Raw genomic sequence first — 17987 nt, 5'->3', positions numbered from 1 at the left:
ATCCAAATCCCTCGCATTTGAAATGGAAGCTTAGCAATTTGTCTTCGTGTGTTCTCAAAGGAATTACGAAAGAGATGTTCTCAAACATTTCCTATTCTTTGGATTAGAAAAGAACACTTGCCTTGGGAGCTTTGAGTCTCTGTAGCAACTTGATAAAGAAACTTGGAAAAAGTTTAAAATCTCTGACTCCAGGCTGTACTGTTTGCTCCTCAAGCCAGGTGTTTGAAACTTTTCAAAAAGGAATGTACCATTATTTTTCATAAAATCCACGTTTATTTAACTGGTGCTTCATGATGGAAATCTAACTAGAAATAGCATTCCAAAATGTAGTATTTTTTATTGTTTTCAGAAGTGATACCATAAAAGTTAATGTTCACTAAGATTTTGATATAAAAATTATATGATAAATATTGAAATTCACTGGAGCCAAACTAAAAACATTCTGCCCTTTTTATCTCAGTAGTGAACTTTAGGGGTTTTTTTGCATGTATTTTCATAAGTGCCTTTAAATAAAGACACAGCATCCCTTTAAAATTTAGTTTACATTAATGTAAACCAGAATATTCTCAGGTCACAATGCAGTTTTCTATTTGATTTGTAGGAAATAAATCTCTAGCCTGAAAGACATTCCAGCTGTTGCCTGTCTTCATGGGAGGATTGTTCACATTTTCGGAATCTCTCCCAGTGACTGCAGGAAGACCAAAGGCTGCACATTGCTTTTATGCAAGGATGAATTTTTTTAAAAGATGATTTTGGATTTTGTTTGCTTTAATGAATTTAAGCCCTATCTATTGGAGGTAAATGTCAAGAAAACTGTTGTGTTCTTTGGCTGTCTGCTCTGCTGACTCCCACAGACTTTGATATGATTCATATAACTCAAACCATGATCAGTTTTGTGACGACCATATTTACAATATCGTTGGAGATCAAAAATAGCATCTCACAAAAGTTTCCCCGTCCTATACCTTCCCACACCTTATCATGGATCATGTGCAGCACAGTCACTCAATTGGCAAACGTTTATTAACTGACTACTGCATTCACAGTATTATAGTAGGCATGTGAGGTCCTCTCCTGATGGGATCCTCAAGTGAGATATGCCTCTGGTATAGATAACCCAAGGGCCTTTATGGACCCTGGCTTTTGTTTGCTTGAGCTTTTATTCTAACATTCAGTCTTTCATGCATTCAGCAAATTTTGAGCACATACTATGTGTCAGGCATTGAGCTAGACCCCAGGGTTGCTATAAGGTACAAGACAGGGCAGGTCCCTTCCGTCATGGAACATGCAGTCTAACTATGTAGAGAACTTGCCCAGAGACCTATATGTACTATTAACTGGGGTTCTCTTTCCCATAGCCACACTGGCCACTGCCATCCAAAAGAGAATTCTAAAAGGAAACAGTACAAAACAGAACATCAAAACAAAACAGACAAACAACCTGGGAACCATTAGGTTTTACACCAGGGTGAAACCCCAGAAGAGACATTCTGCAGCTGGTGAACAGCCGGCCTCATTTGTGAGCAATCTGTTCCCATCAGTGTCAGGGATTCCAGGTCGGTATGTTCAGTCCTATTCCCAGTTGGCCAGAGGCTAGTTGTCCTCTAGTTCAGAAGACAAATGAGACCAGTAGGGACCGACCTAGAGAATATTTTCTTTTATGCAAATACCCTGTTTCATGCAAATAATGAAAACCATTGTATTTTATGAAAAGAGTCTTTTAAATTAGTGATATTTCCAAAAATATCTCTCCCATCTTCCCTGTACTAACCCAGTCAAGACAGGGTCACTTCTGTAATAAATAGCCCCCAGTCTTAATGGCATAATCCAACACTGTTCATTTTTCACTCGCCCAGAAATCAGGATTGGGAGAAGGGCTCTGCTCCACACAGTCCTCCAGGGACTAGGCTCCTTCTATCTAGTTAAACTGATCAGGGGCCTCTTTCTACCACTTGCTAGTGATATTCTGAACAAGTTACTTAAGTCACAGTTTTCTTATGTGAATAATATTAGGGCATCCCTCTTGGATTTTTGAGTCAATTTACTTGGCATAGAAACTGACAGGTATTAGGTACTCAATAATGTGAACTGTTGTTATTAATCTTCTACTTCTGGTAGTGCTGCTGCCACCATCCCCCAAGGAGGCAGGAAGAATCTGTCAGAATTGGAAGAGTATTATAATAATAGCTAACACTTAGGAAGCTAGATAGTCTTCAAAGTTCTTTTCAAAATAACTATTTTTTTTTAACAACATTCCAGTTTTATAAATGAGGAAATTGAGGCACAGAGAGCTTAAACAAATTGCTGAGTGTCACACAAGTATATAATAGAGCTCTAGGCATTTGGCTTCAGAGTCCTGGCTCTTTATTCACTATACTATATTACCTTTCAACTTGGAATATACAGCAGAGCCTCAAATACCGTCATTTCATTCAACGTCGTTTTGTTGTAATGTTAATGAGAAAAAAGAATTGGTTTTGTTGTCAATGATGTTGTGAGGACTTACTATTATATATTGTATTTTCCCCAGAATTAATGTTATATGTTGTAGCAGATTGTATTCAAAAACAGCCTTACAATTGAATCCATTACCACATTAGAAACATTTTTTTTTAGAGATGGGTTCTCACTCTGTTGCCCAGGCTGAAGTGTAGTGGTGTAATCATAGCTCACCATAACCTCAAACCTGGGCTCAAGCAATCATCCCACCTCAGCTGCTTGAGTAGCCAGGACTATAGGCGTATGCCACCATGCCCAGCTAATTTTTTGTTTTTATCTTTATAGACATGGGATCTCGCTATGTTGCCCAGGCTGGTCTTAAACTCCTGTTCTCAAGAGATCCTCCCATCTTGACTTCCCAAAGGGCTGAGATTACAGGCGTGAGCCACTGCATTACCATATGTTCTTCTAGAATCTTGCTCCTCTCCATCAGGAGGTGAAGTCTGTTGCCCCTCCCTTTGAACCTAAATGGGCTTATGATTGGTCCAACTGATAGAGTACAGTGGAAATAATGCTAGGTGACTTCCAAGGATAGATCATAAAAAGAATACAATTTTTTTCTCTTTTGCTATTCTTTTTCTTCTTGACATTTTCCCTTAGAATCCAGTCACCATATTGTAGGAAACCCAGACCACATAGAGAGGCCAAGAGTAGGTATTTCAGCCAACATCTCTTGCTAAAGTCTCAGCCGACATCCAGCATCAACTGGCAGGTATGTGAGTGAGCAAGCTGTCAGATGACTCCAGACCCAGTCATCAGGTCTTCCTTCCCCCTCCTGATGCCAGGGAATCATAGATGCACTATCCCTGCTGAGCTCTGCCCCAAGTTGGAGTTTCGTGGACAAAATAAAAGTTATTACTGTTTTAAGCCCATAAGATTTGGGGTGTGGGGGGGTAATTTCTTAGGCAGTCAGAGTAACTGGAACATTTGGGTAGTTAGAAATGAGTGAAATGCCTGTGTAGAGGGCTAAACTTCAGGTACATATGGATTATTAAATAGACTTTTGCGATTTGGCCTAACCTAACCTAAGATAATTTCTGGAGGAAAAGATATTTCTGTTACCACCAAATTACAAATGAGCTTTTGGAAATTTGGAACAATGTCCTACATGTTAATGCTGTTGCTAGTTCTAGGAAAAGATTTGGGCTACACTGAGGCCAGACTGCATGCCTTAGCAAGATCTCGCTCATTGGCCCCCACTGACTGGGACCCTCCCTGCAGCAGAGAGCAGTGTGGATGGCAGTACTCGTATCATCTGCCCTAGACCATGATAGGACATGCTCAGTCCTCCTTGTCCACTTTGTCTCCCTCTCCCATACCTACTCTGTCTAAATTGCTGCCTACTTTTCTATTGTTAGAACCTGCTGTCTCTTTGACACTCTTTTGGCCCATTTCCTATGCTTCTAGGGCAATTTTTCCTGCTCTACTGGTTTGTGGTAAAGCTAGGGTATTCTCCTTAGCCGGGTAAAATTTAGCTAATTCAACAAAATCTTATGACTCTTAACAAAGTTGCCAAAATGGCAGCTGTCCCATTGGTCTGTAGCTCCATGTGTTGGTCAAATCTAGCATTTGAAATCCTCAGAAATGTGGTCCTTGTGTCCTTACTCAAAGAGGCATCCCTTTCCCTTCTGCTGTAGAGAAATCAGTGCCCCAACTCTCTTCTCACTTACTGAAACTTCACCCCATCCTAATAGTCTACTCCTCTTCCCTTAAGAAGACTCTCATTCATTTATTCATTCTGCATTTGTTAACTTTGTACAGTGAGCCCTAGAGTTAAGCGCCTATGAAAATATTCCTTTCATGTCCAAGGACTGCTAAGGTTTCTCCAGCTGTTCCTCATTTGCTTACCATAGACACAGGGCAGATGTGGTGCAATCACCAAGACTTTTCAATAACCAGGATATATCCCATCTCATCCAAGATGTTTCAGGTAAGTGGGATACTGCATGAGTAATGTAGGACCAGCCAGTCTTTGAAAAGGTGACAGTCTAGTTAGTAAGGCTGGATGGCATCTGCATTTGAGGGCCAGAGCTACATCTTCCACGCTGGCTACAACCTCCCACAGTGCCCAGCATCATGCTGGACATACAGTGCCTCCTCTTTACATCTCTGTTAGGTGATTAGTGAACAGATTAACCCCAGAGGATATATGGCATTGAGATGACTTTGGAGAGGAAGTGAGCTTTGAGTTGGACCTAAAGGATAGAGAGCGTCTGTCATGAGGAGCAAAAGTGAGAGGATAATCCTTCATTGAGAAGCATGATGAGAACATCCTAGTGACAGAAATAGGACACCTCCCCACCTGGAGTCAAGAACATGGTTGGGAAAAGGAAAAAATATATAATCTGTATGGTGGGTCCATGGAGGATCTAGGATTTATCCACTTAAGCTGGATTCGATCTGATAGACACTAGGAAGCTGGGGAAAGCTGGGAGCAGGGAAGTGATGTACATGTTAAGTGGGGTTGAGAATATTTTAGTGACTCTGTTTCTTTACACAGCTCATTTAAATCCCTGAATATGTGCTAAGTATTTTTGTCCATTTTTGTCATAGAAAAGTTTTAACTTCTTAAATTTTAAGAAATGTGAATTATCTTTTGCCCTCCATAGGTGTGAGTAGCCATTTTAACTTTAGCTGGGTTATATCCGTAGGCAGAGCTGTGTAACTTCATAGTTTTAAACATATAACCTATTACTCATCAAAGTCATACTCATATAAGTTCCAAACCAAATGAACAAGTCAAGCCTTTAAAACATTTTCTATAAAACTATACTATAATGAGTATACAATGAAAATTGATATAAATATATATTATATAAATATATATTATATATATTTATATATATAAAATATATATTATATAAATATATATTATATATATTTATATATATAAAATATATATTATATAAATATATATTATATATATTTATATATATAAATATATAATATATATATATACTGAAACCCTGAGACACTGCACCATTATTCTGAAAAATCTTTGAATCATGTCACCAATGAAAAATTAGATTGTGTTCAGTGAAATTTTAGTTGTAAGTTGTGAGTGCATTGCATTACATTACATCTGAAATCTTTGAATACTAATCATCAATATATGTGTCTGGCAACTATCAGAATGTTCTTAACCAGCGCATGCCATCTTTAAGAAAAATATTATAAATTATACATGCAAAAAAGTATATATAACATATAGGTACAATACAAAGAATAATAGAAAACAAATCCCTGGGTAGCCAACAAAAACACCATCTGTTAATCATTCTAGTGAAGAGTAATGCATTGATATTGATGATAATTTCACTGTAGTAGCACACAGATTAGTACTGTCCCTAAGGTCCAACACCAGAAGAAATTGAATCGGCAATGTAGTTTTTAACTATTTGATCACATAAAGATTTTAAACCAGTTGAGTCATTTATTTCAGTCTCTGATGGTAAATGAAAGGTATGTTTTCCACTTACAAAACATCACTTGCTATTGCTGCTGGCAATTGTGAAGGTTTGGAAATTGGTTTTTGTGTCGAGAGGCCTTTGCCCCAAGGCCATTGCCCATGTTGTGCTTCTTGTCACCTCCCGGCTATTCAGGAGGGAATGGTCAGGGAACCCTTGGTGAGCCCTGAGCTCTTGGTACAAGATCTCTATACTGAAGTTATTTAAAATGAATATTAATGGAAGACTAACATAAGACTACCTGAGTATATTACTAGGACTAAAAAGTCTCCCAGGTTGAATGGGACAACGTGGTACAAACCTTGGTACAAGCCCAACTGCCTGGGGTAGTTAAAGCAAACCATTCTCGCTCTCTCAGGCTATATATATATTTTGGTATATTCAGAATATATTTCACAAAATAGAAGCTATTTAACCATTAAAGATGCAATCTTTGGTCCAAATTCCACTTTGTAAAAGAAATTGTCATTAGATCTGTTTGTGCCCACCTTAAAAAATGTTGATCAAACTTCCAATTTTTAAAGGCCGATCTGTTACTGTTTAGAAATAGAACTCTCTTTCCCCTCAGACTGTCAAAACAGCCTACGGATTATAGCCAAGGACTATACTGTTAATGAACCAAGAGTTCATTAACTGTTCCATCAGCATCCCCATCAGGAGGGGTATTTTGTTAGAGTCACAAAAGGCACAAAACTTAGTTATGCTACAGGTTAACTAAAAGACACTGATTTTGAAATACTGTAAAAAAGGAAAGTTTTCACTGAAATCATGTTATATCATGTCTGGATTTAAAATTAACAGGGACTTTTTTGTTGTGGTAAAATATGCATGTAAAATTTGCCATTTTAGCCATCTTTATATGTATGTTTCTGTTCACTAAGTACATTCGCATTGTTGTGCAACCATTACTATTGTACATCTCCAGAGCTTTTTCATCTTCCCAAGCTGAAACTCCAACCCCATTAAACTCACTCCCTATTCACCCCTCCCCATCAGCCCCTGCCAACCACTGTTCTACTGTTTTTAAACAGGGACATTTTTAGGGAATTTAAAATAAACCTGTCCTTCCTCTTCTCTTGCATAAGCTATTCAACTAATAAAATACCTGTTAAAAGTCCTAAATTAATTGGAAGTTTCTTAGGTTTAAACACATGGGCAAAATGTACACAAAAAAATAAACATCTGTTTCATGACAGATGTTTTAGACCTACAACACTGGGAATGTGTTCTTGATGTTAAAGGAAAGGAGATGGTAGGCTGAAGCATGTGTTCCAAATCACTTACTTAACCCAGTGCAATTTTTATATAATCACTCAACTAACCAGCCATTCAACCTGGGAGACTTTCTAGTCCTAGTAATATACCCAGATAGTCTTATGTTAGTCTTCTATTAATATTCATTTTAAATAACTTAGGTATAGAATCAATATATGTTTATGGTTGAACATTTGGAAAACACAGAAGAATATGAAAAAGAAAAGAAACATCATTCTTAATGTTTTACTGTCCAAAGTAACAACTACTAATATTTTAAAATTAAAAAGCATTACATTTAATTTTACTTTATTTCAACAGAAGAAAAAGAACTCAAATGAAATTGAGGATTTGAACTTCACACAGCTGTTTGAAGTAAGAGTTACTGTTTCTAACTAATTTTAATTTATTAAAAATTAAAGATCAAACTTTAAGCGATTGAGGATTAACTTAAAAAAACTAATTGTTTCATAATGAGTACAGGCTTATATTTTTAGTTAATAAAGCTTAGTTAACTGTCTCAGAAGACAGAAAAGACTGCAGATAATAGAACAAAAATAACCTTGGTTGGGAGAAGGGGTTTTAAAACAGAATTCAAAACCTAATCCCACCTTTAGGATTGTTCTCTTGGTGAAAATTGTATAAAAAAGGGCAATCTGTAAGGACTATAGTTCATGAAGTCATAAACCACTGCATCTAGTGACCCTCCCCTTTGACCAGAGAGGCTTAACTTTGTTTGCTTCTAATACCAGTGTTTTTTACATTCCACAAATTGTTTAAACACACACTATATTTTAGTTTGCTATATTTGGGCCACAATTGCCCTTTATGTATATTTATTTTTCTAAAGTTTCTAATTATCTTTGTCTTCTCTGATTGACCTGGAGAAACTAAAATCTTCAGTACATATGTGGCATGTCATAGTTTAATTTTTGATGCTTAATTATTAGTCATAGTAACCTCTTTCTTATTGAAGATGCTCTCCACTAAGCCCACTGTGCTACCATTTAATGTGGACTAGATTTAAGCTCTTCTACTAGAATTTCTTTCCATCACAACTGGATTATTTTCATTGTCTCCACATCTACCCCTTTCTTAGACTCATTTTCAATTTTGCTAGAGCATATTTTTAATTTTTTTCAAAATAACAGAAGAAGGGCTATGTCTTTGTAGATCTTCATTTTGTCCTCATAATTGAAAAATAGACTCCAAATTACTTTCCATCACCATTTTATGGACTTTGTTTCACTGTCTTCTAGCAACCTGGAAAGCAGATGCAGAGTCTGCTGCCATTTTGATTTTGATTCCTTTATAGGTAGCTCCATCCCCCATCCCTCTCCCATGAACTTTTAGGATTTTCTTGTTGTACTTGGAGGTAATAAATTTTACCAGGAAATGTCCAGATATTTTTTAAACTATTATTCCTCTTCAAGTTTTTTAAATCCAAAGATTCAAGGTTTATTCAGCCCAGAAAAATATTCTTCTATGATTTATTTGAAGTGTTCATCTCTATTTTCTTTGTTTTCTCCTCTAGTAGCTCTTACTATGGAAAGGATAGTAGGTCCCTTAGCTCTAGGAGATGTTAGGTCTCTTGGATCTCTCCTCTATGGTCTTAACTTTTTTCTCATATTTTATTTCTTCCCTTTTATGTGCATTCAGAGGATTTTCTCAATTTTGTCTTCTGGATCTCAAACTTATTTTTGAGTCATTTCATTTCAATTATTCAGACTTTCCACTGAGCATCTTTGTAAAATCATTTTTTATATTTATGAATGCAGACTTCTCTCAAATATCCCTAAAAGTATTACTTAAAAAAACAAAAAGTTACCTTCTTTGTCCTTTGTTCCAACTCCATTTCCTTTAGTATCAGATGTTCTGTTGCTCTTCTGGATCCTTCTTTCATATGTTCTAGGTTTTCCTTCAATAACCAGTAACTTTCGACTGGCCCAGTCATATTCATAAATGAAGGGCTGGGTTGACTGGCCCAATCATATTTATGAATGAACGGCTATGCTGACTAGTAGAGGTGACTGAGGGGATTTCTTTGGCAGTTACGTAGGAATGGTTTTCCACCACACTTCTCTTCTTGAATGGAAAGGCTGGCAGTTCGGCTCACAGGAGGCGCATGTGACAGTGGGAAGCAGACAGGCAAGCTTGTGACTGTCCTGACTGCCAGGACCAGGAAGGCTTTATTTTTAGGGATGAACTACTTGTATGTACTGCCTTTCTGTACAAATCTTAAAGGGATGTAGAAAGAGATGGAAAACAACATTCTTCATAGTCTGTTTATTAATTGCCTTGACTGTTCCTTCTCCCTGTGGCTCCAGACCTGAATTCTTCAGGGTTCTGTTGAGAAGAACTGCTCTCATCTCTTCATTAGCTCTCTCTAAAATCTCTTTTACATTGTGGTTTTTGTTGGCTCAATCCAAACATATCTGTTGGCTATTTTCTATAAATTTCTTAAAATTTCTGTCTACTGATGGTAACTTTTCTTGATTTCCATCCCAGTTCTTGATTTATTCTTTTTCATACATATTTGCTGCCACTTAGTTGGAATTTTTGAAGGAAGAATAGGCAGACGGTCATGTCTAGTCTGCCATCTTGAAGAGAGATTTTATTAACATTAGAGTGGCTGCCCCAGTGTGCTGATGCATGATTGGCACGAGGCCATGAGGCTATTTCTCCTTTTTATGAGGCTATTTCTCCTTCTTTCATGGCCCAGACAGCATCCCCAACCCTGATTGACCATATGATCAATGTGGGTCATTTATACAAGGAGAACAAAGTGAAAATAGATGAGTCACATGAGCCAATTCCATTCATCAAATCCACAATACCTGCCTCAACCAGGTACTGTATCATTTTTCAGGACTCCACTGAGTCCCATTCCTAACTTCCCCAGTACTCCTGTCAAATATAAACCTAAATTAGACCACTAACCACACAGTTCTACAATTTTCTGTCTCCTCCATTAAGCTACAAGCTTCCTGAAGGTAAACATGGTGACTCATTTCATATCTGTGTCCTCAGTGCACCCCACGGGGACTGGGATTAAGTACCCAACACAGACTGAATAACTCAGGGATTGAATGAATGAACAAAGAAATGAGCAAGCTTGATGTTGACCTGGGAAACAGGTGTGTTGTCTTTCTTTGCTGATGGTGCTAGAGACCTCCTTTTTAGTCATGTGAAGCTTTGGAGAAGGGTGTTTCAGGCAGAAGGAGCAGTATGGATGAAGGCCCAGCGGCAAACTGGAACATACCTTTTTGGGGGAGACTGGTGGAAATTGGTCCCAGAGGGCTGTTGATTAGAGATTTTCTTTGGATGAATTAATAATCTCTGTTGTATCCTTTTCTGCCGAGTGGTAGTCTGACTACAGGGTTCTCACCTTTGCCAGTTCAGTGAGTGCAGGTCTAAATAGAGCTGTTTTGTTTTAGCAGAAAGGTTGGGTCCGCAATTCAATAGGTGTCAGTAAATGCTCTTTCATGGTTCTATATAATCATGATTTAAAACCTACATCAGTCTTCTTTGCAAATGTACATTAAAGCATCTGCTTATACTTGTATTAAGTAGCATTACTTGTACTAAGTCCTCACTTCACAGGGACATTATGAAATCACAGACAGCTTAGAATGGAGCTTTCAAATTGTCCTTGGGCCCCTGTTGCCTGCTGGAATGGATAAAGCATGACCCGCTCAGCCAACAAGCTCTGCTGCTCCTGTGATGTTTGGTAGAACTTCCTTGCTCCAATGCCTCTGACTTCAGTCACCATCTGAAAGTCCTCCCCAGAGGTTGGAGTGCTTTGCCTCCTATTTCTGCAAACTTAATATTAAAAAAAAAATTACTAGTTGTCAAAAGGAAGCAGGCTCTTAATTCCTGGTTAATTGAAATTAGTCTTGTAATTTTTAGATGTGTTATTCTGTTCACAAAGCAGGTACCTGATAAGTGTGTGTCAATGAGTGAAAGAATGAATGACACATTAGAGGAAAGATTGGGTTTGTCTTTCCTGAAATTGGAGTTAAGGGGCACATTTGCTTGGAATTATCCCAGGTAAGTACAGGGATCTGCTTCTGATCACAAGCCATATGTTCTTTCCATTTTAGCCATTTTCAGTCTGATCATGTACTATACACATCATTCATCTCTTGTATTTGGGGATAATTAATTCCAGGTTTTAGAACATTACTAAAGACATCTCAGTAGGGTTCTTTTGTTTGTCTATAACAGGATTATCTGGGGTTCATGCTGTTCCCAAGGATCTCACTCCTCACCTGATGAGGCAGAGATCCTGACTCCAAGGGCATACCCATCACATCCCCAACTTCTCAGCATCAAACTGGGTTTGTTTTAAGAATGAAGCCACTAGCATTAGAAGTGTGACAGTATAAGACAGGATATTCTCAGTTGTATGACTCAGGAGCCACCTTGGCAACCATCAGTGAAATGCTAGGTTATCCTAATAGGCTAGTGAGGTCTTGGAATGCTAAGTGTAAAGTCAGTGGCATAAAGGCACACGTTCTCAGCAGCCCTTGATGAAGTCAAGACTAGAGACACCAGGAGAGAAATGGCTGCATGAAGGCTGCACAGGCAGAGAAGATAAGGTTCTCATATTACTCCAACCTCCAGCTGGATCTGAGCTGCTGGGTCAGTGGAGAGGAGCACCAGCCCAAACTGATCCCCCAGGGCTCTTGGTTGGAATCTTCCCAGCAGCCTGAGGAGAGAGGTATAATGTCTAAACACAGGGCCCTCCAGTCACTGACATCAGAATCAGAGCCATAGCAGTGTGGTTGAAAGAGGCAGATTCCTAAGGCCAAATTCAGAACTTTGGAATCAGAATCTACAGAGGTGGGGCTTGGGACCTGCCTGTATAAAACCTCCTAGGTGATTCTTAATGCACACCAGCTAAACGTTGAGAGCCTCCTGTACCTCCTAATCTCTATAGGGATCTCGAGCTGTGGACAGATTGCCAAGCACCAGAAATTTTAGCCAAGCACGTGTGTGGTCGGCACATAACATGAGAGGCAAGTTCTGTGCCCTTGAATTTAACAAGTAGTGCTGGAATACAGGCACTATGTTAGGCCTTGATGGCAATTCTTGCCTTTAGGGGACAGTAAGTTATGAAGTCATAATCTGTACTCCGAGCCCAATGTGATGAACCATATAGCATCACTAAAAACTCCTGTAGTGGATTTATGCCATTGGTGACAAAGAGATCCGATGCCAGTAGGAAGTTCTCAGCCCAGATCACTACACAACTGGGAAAACAACCCTGAGCAAGTTTCCTATTTGTGAGGAGCAACCTAAGGATGGGACTAATCCATGAAGCTCCCAACGAACTGGCACAGATCCCCTTAGTAGGGCTGCCCAAAAGATTGAGGCTGTCAGACCTGGATATCTGGGCACCCTAAGTTGACAAGCCTAAAGGGCAGGGAGCATGCTACCTTTATCTTTGTCTTCCTAGAAGACCTAGTGCGGCATTCAGCTTATAGTAGATAGAGAGAGCCATTGTTAAATGGTTCTTATGCAAACAAGGCTGACCTAGGTGCTGGGCCATGTGGGAAGGTGGAAGCGGAGAGCCCAGCTAGCGGGACTGACATGCCTTGGGTAGATCTTCTCATATTCATGGCGCCTATTGCCTCCGCCATGACTCACTGCCGATGCACTCCATCACTTGTGAGACAAGATGTGACAAGCAGGCGCTGAAAGTTGTGCCTTATAACCTAAATATGTCTCTTTCTTTTGCTCTTTCTAACTTCATGGGAGTAAACCTCTCTTCTAATCACACATGAGTTAATGTAAAGGTTTCAGAAATTAAATCACATTTCCCCACTGGTTAACTTGATCATTTCAGAGTTACATCATCATTGTGATTTTTTTTTCTCCTCAAGGGTAATAAATTAATGAACTATGCACAAGTGAAGTTTCTATTTTAAGAAAGCTGTGTGAAGTGGAAGAATACTTTGTTCAGTTATTTCTTTCATAGTAGGTCTCCGCCTTCTTTAAGCTGAAGCACACCTGTTTCAAGGAAAACAGTTGGCCAACAAGACAACATTGGCTTTGTGGGAATGTGCCAAAGAAATTTCAAGATATTGTATTCTTTTGATTCGTATTCCCAAGTTGCTATCTGGAGGAAATATACTAGCGGAAGGAGAGAATAGCAGCTATTTACAGGTAATTAGTGAGTCTATGGTGTATGATTCATTGAATTCCATTCTAGATCCCTATTTATAATTATTGGAGATTTCTTGGCAATGCTTAAGAGACAAATTACCCAAATCCCCTTACTTGTCATAGCAGCATTTTAAGTTTGCGTAAGCGGTACTCAATGACCACTGAATTAGTCATTTTTCATTACCTACGTTTGAGGTATGTTAACATTAGTCCTCTTTAATAAATGAGAAAACAAAGTCCCAGTAAAGTTGATTCTGGCCCAAGAGTACATAATAATCAGTCATGTCCATGATTCTTAAACCTCTTCCTTCTGAGAAAGCACATGTTTTTCAGTGGGAAATAGCCTCAATGGGAGGTACATAGGCCAACGTTTAGGAAATGTGTTTTTATTTATATAACTAGTCCTATGTTTAGAAAAGGAATATTCAACTCCAGTCTCACATAAGAATCAGCTAGAGAGCTTTAATAAAATGCCACTGCTGGGGCTTCTCTCACAGGAGTTCTGATTCGTTTGGTCAGGTATGAGGCCTGGGCATTGGTCTTTTGAATTAGGTGGGGAAAAAGCTTCCTAGGTGATGCTCATGTGCAGGGAGGGTTGTGAATCCTGGTCCTGGCAAAATTCTAAATCTGACCCCACAGTTTCCCCCATGGTCTCCACCATCCTGCCATTAGAGCCCCTGCATGTGGAACCTTCTGGAAACTTATACTATTAGCCTGGCTTACAGCATTTTGTTATCAGAGAGGGAACATTTGCACAGAGTGGTTTAGCAGTTGAGCTGTAGTGGAGCTAGATTGCTCTGGCAGAGCAACAGGGAGAGAAGAACAAACCCATGATATTGTGTGCTGAACTGACTGGTGAGGGAGTGGTGCAGCTGAGAACCCTAGGCTGCCCCAGGATCACGACTGGACAAGAGTGCCATGCTCCCAGGCAGGGCTTCTTGAAGATGAGTTGGTAGACCCTGATATGGAATGGAGAATCAAGGGAGGCTTCTTGATTCAGAGCAGCATGCCCTTTGAAGTCAGACTGCCTGGGTTCAAATCCTGGCTCAATCACTAAAGCTCTGTGATTAAAGCTTGGGCAAGTTACAATCTCTCAAATGATTCATTTCCTGATTTTGAAAACAGAAGTAAAAAATTGCAACTACCTCATAATTTTTGGGGACAACGAGATGAGATAATATATGATATAATATACTAGGGTCTACTCCTACCCCTTTCTGGGGTCACTGGATCACCATTCAATTCTCTCTATTAAATGGGGATGGACCATGACCCTCTCCTTTGAGGTAACCCATTCTCACAAGGAAATATAAGGTTAGATTTAAGATGGTGAACCAAATCTTGTCCCAGAAGCAAGAGATTTCATGGAAAACAATTTAGAAGGGAGGCTCTTGGCTTCAGAATAGTAGAGTAGAGCCAGGGACCCATGATATGTCCTTGGACCAAAGAATGAGAACAGGTACCAGGAGGCCAAATGGTATTGTGACCAGACTTGGGTCAAAGAACACAGAGAGCAATCAAAGCCTGAAATTATGGAGCCAAGTCCTAAGAGAATTGATAACCCAGAAACCAAGGAAGGCGTCCAGGGCTGAGGGAAGTGGGTTCAGGAATAGCATGCTAGAGAACAGGTAGAGAGTTATTTTGTTCTCTGCCTCCTTGGAGAGTTCGCTAAGCCAAGGGGGTCCCTGAAGTCCAAATCTTAACAGGCCATTCTGACAAGTGTATTTGCCACTAGGAACATACGATTTCTAAATCAGAGTCCTTGGATTCTGCTCTAAGACTGTGGGCCTATCGGCATTTCCCACAGTGGATCCTACAGAAGGCTGGTTCTAGGGTTGTTCCAGGATAAACATATTTGCTAGATGAATGAAAGTTAGCATGTTTCTTAATTGGAAGACTTTTCAGTGCTGTTAATTTGCTTGTAAACCTCTAAGAGGAGGATATGATAAGACATGTTTCCCAAACTAGTTTGACCATGGGACCCTTCTTGGCGTTAGAATCCCCAACTCCTACAGTTTTTGCCATCTCAACTCAAAGCTTCTGCCTTTAGGCCAGACCCAAGTCTAGTCTCAGGGGTGTGTAGAACTCTCTGTGGAATGTGGCCTCATTCCCAGGTTCCTACCACTCAGGTAGAGGCACAAGATGAAGCTGTAAACTGAGTGGAAGGCCCAGGCCTGCCTTGATCATATTCTGTCTGGCACATAATTGCAACTCAGTGCCTATTTGTGGAATAATTATTCATTGAATGAATGGGATAACCTAGTTCATGCCAAACTCTAATTGCTGACATAGATAGTACCTTGGGTATATCCAGGGTTAAGTACTCAACTGACCTGAACTTGTTGGGGAGATGTGTTTTCTTAGGCTATTTGGTATGAAACTAAGAATAATAAGGCATACATTGTCCTGATTTGGTGCCTTTCTTTTCTCACCGATTCAAAATGACTTCATGATAACCTTGCTCATCTTACTTCAAAACAGTCATGAAAATGGTTTGCCAAAATTAAACTCTTCACAAATATAAAATATAATCCTAATAATTTCCTTAGGCATTAGATGCATTTGTTGATGTCCTGGTAGGCCCTGTAGTACCTGGTCTGAACCTTTGTGAATATCTAAGCATATGGCAGTAAAGCCTGCCCTCAAGCATGTTTTATAACCACAGCCTTTGCAAATTTAAATGGAGAAGACAGATGAAACAAGAATGGCCTATTTTCCTTGACTTTTATCTTGAGTAATATTTATTTTGAGCAGTTTTCTAAATAAGCAAAGCTTTTCTTCTATGCTTCATGCTCTTGCATCCTAGGAATGATGTATTTTGTGGGAATTTTTGTCCACCCCACCTCCACCCTGAACTTGCTGATCTGAAGGTACCATGATGCTAGCTGGAGTGGTCCCTGCCGAGGCTCTGCAGAGGGTCATGTCAGACACAGTCCTAGCCAAGGCTCTGCCTTGTGTGGGCACCATATCTTGTTATTGTTTGTGGGTTTCATCCAACTGCACCTACCCGATAGCAGTTCTTTTTTTATTTTTATTTTTTGGAGGGGGTAGGTAGAAAGAAAAGAAAGTAACTTTTATATAGGGGTGGGGAACTGGAACTTAGATCCATAGCTGCAACAGCAAGGAAAGTGAACTAATTTTGTCTGAACCCTCTTAGTTGCAAGATGTGTTTGAATTGAAGCATTAAATTTAAACCTTATCACACATAACATTGCATAAAATACAATGGCCATATTTTCTTAACCCTGAATCATAATACGGCCTAAAGATTTTATCTATTTTTTAAAAAATGTATTTATATAAACAGTCTTCAACCCGCATAAAGGTGAAACCACATTTAGTTTTAAATTTAAAAAATCACTGTGTTGAAAATAAAATCATTTGAAATCATGACTTTTGGGAAATCTTGACTGTGGCTGTCCCTGCCCTGTGCTTGAGAGAGAAAGAAAGACTTGGAAGTCTGTGCTACTTGCCAAGTGTGTCAGGAGTCCTGCTTGTCCCAGATGACAGCTGGCACACACAGACAAGCCACTCGCTCTAACTTTGTTTTTTCCTGGTAAAGAAGTAGCAACTACTTGCCAGCCTACTTCTTCTTTGCAGGAAGCCCCTCAGGAGTTTGCATAGTCAATCTGTCATTTGAAATCATTTATTCAGTGTAAAGCGTTACCATCAGAGAGTAAGAAGGAGTCTGTTTATAAGGAGATCTTAGATAATGGGGAAAAATCCAGAAAAAAATATTTACAATAATCTTGGCTACTGATTATAACATCACCTCTTGCTGACATTTCTTTAAGGGGTTAGTCTAGTATGTCAAGCATATGCAGCTGCTTGGAGCTCTTGATTTTTAGGAATGAATAATGCAAGAGAACCAACTAATGTTCCTTGGCTCTTCAAACCAGTCTGGTACCTGCATGAAAACATTGGTTATTTTGGTATCCAGTTGGACAGCACAGGGCCACACAGCAGGATTTCTGAAAATCAAAGCTCTCTTCCTGAAATATATGGCCACAAAGGATGCATTTCTGGGATCTGATGTTTCCTGGCTTATTCAAATAATAATGATGGTGTTAGGAACCTTTCACAACTATAGGACTCTTCTTTATGCTCAATGCCAGGAACAACAAAAGCCTCATCAATCTGTGAATGATCTTTGTTCATGTTAGAATTCTCTCTCTGAGCTGTTAGTTCTCCCATCCAGGGCTTGTCTGCTCTCCCTTCAGTTAGGCTGGCCAGCATTGATCCAGAGTCCTGCGAATGTAAGTGTCTCAGCCTTTGTTAATTAGGTTACCTGATTCCTCGCATCCCAGGCTAATTTTGTTTGAGATTTCACAGTGCTTCTAAATTTATAGAAGTAAACAAACAGGGACACACTTTTCTTCAAGTCATTTATTAGAATCAAAATTAGGAAGAGTTTTTAACCTTCATACAGTTGAGCTGGTGAAAGATGCCATTGCAGGTAAGTGTTGGAAATGTTCGCCAGTGTCTCAGCAAAAAGAAAAAAAAAAAAGAAGAAAATAAATGTACATTTACTTATAATCATGCCTGCTGGTTTTAGTTTTGTAAGCTGTGGGTCAGTGAATCAATGTGAGCTAGTTC

General features: G+C 39.2%; 1 protein-coding gene across 12 annotated transcripts in view; it reads left to right on the top strand.

The window, feature by feature from the left end:
* Positions 1–17987, top strand: part of NCALD (neurocalcin delta) — a 454184-nt gene that overhangs the window by 349731 nt on the left and 86466 nt on the right. For 5 of the 12 annotated variants that reach the window (XM_063669000.1, XM_063668999.1, XM_054498376.2 and 2 more), the window contains one exon: positions 7542–7595. The exons of the other annotated variants lie outside the window; for them this stretch is intronic. The gene's annotated coding sequence lies outside the window, so the exon portion shown is untranslated. The remainder of the gene's footprint in view (positions 1–7541; positions 7596–17987) is intronic. 12 annotated transcript variants of the gene reach the window in all.

This window comes from Pongo pygmaeus, chromosome 7 (assembly GCF_028885625.2).
Source record: "Pongo pygmaeus isolate AG05252 chromosome 7, NHGRI_mPonPyg2-v2.0_pri, whole genome shotgun sequence".
Lineage (NCBI taxonomy): Eukaryota > Metazoa > Chordata > Mammalia > Primates > Hominidae > Pongo > Pongo pygmaeus.
Note: the sequence above shows the minus strand (reverse complement) of the source record. Positions and strands in the feature narration are given on the sequence as shown.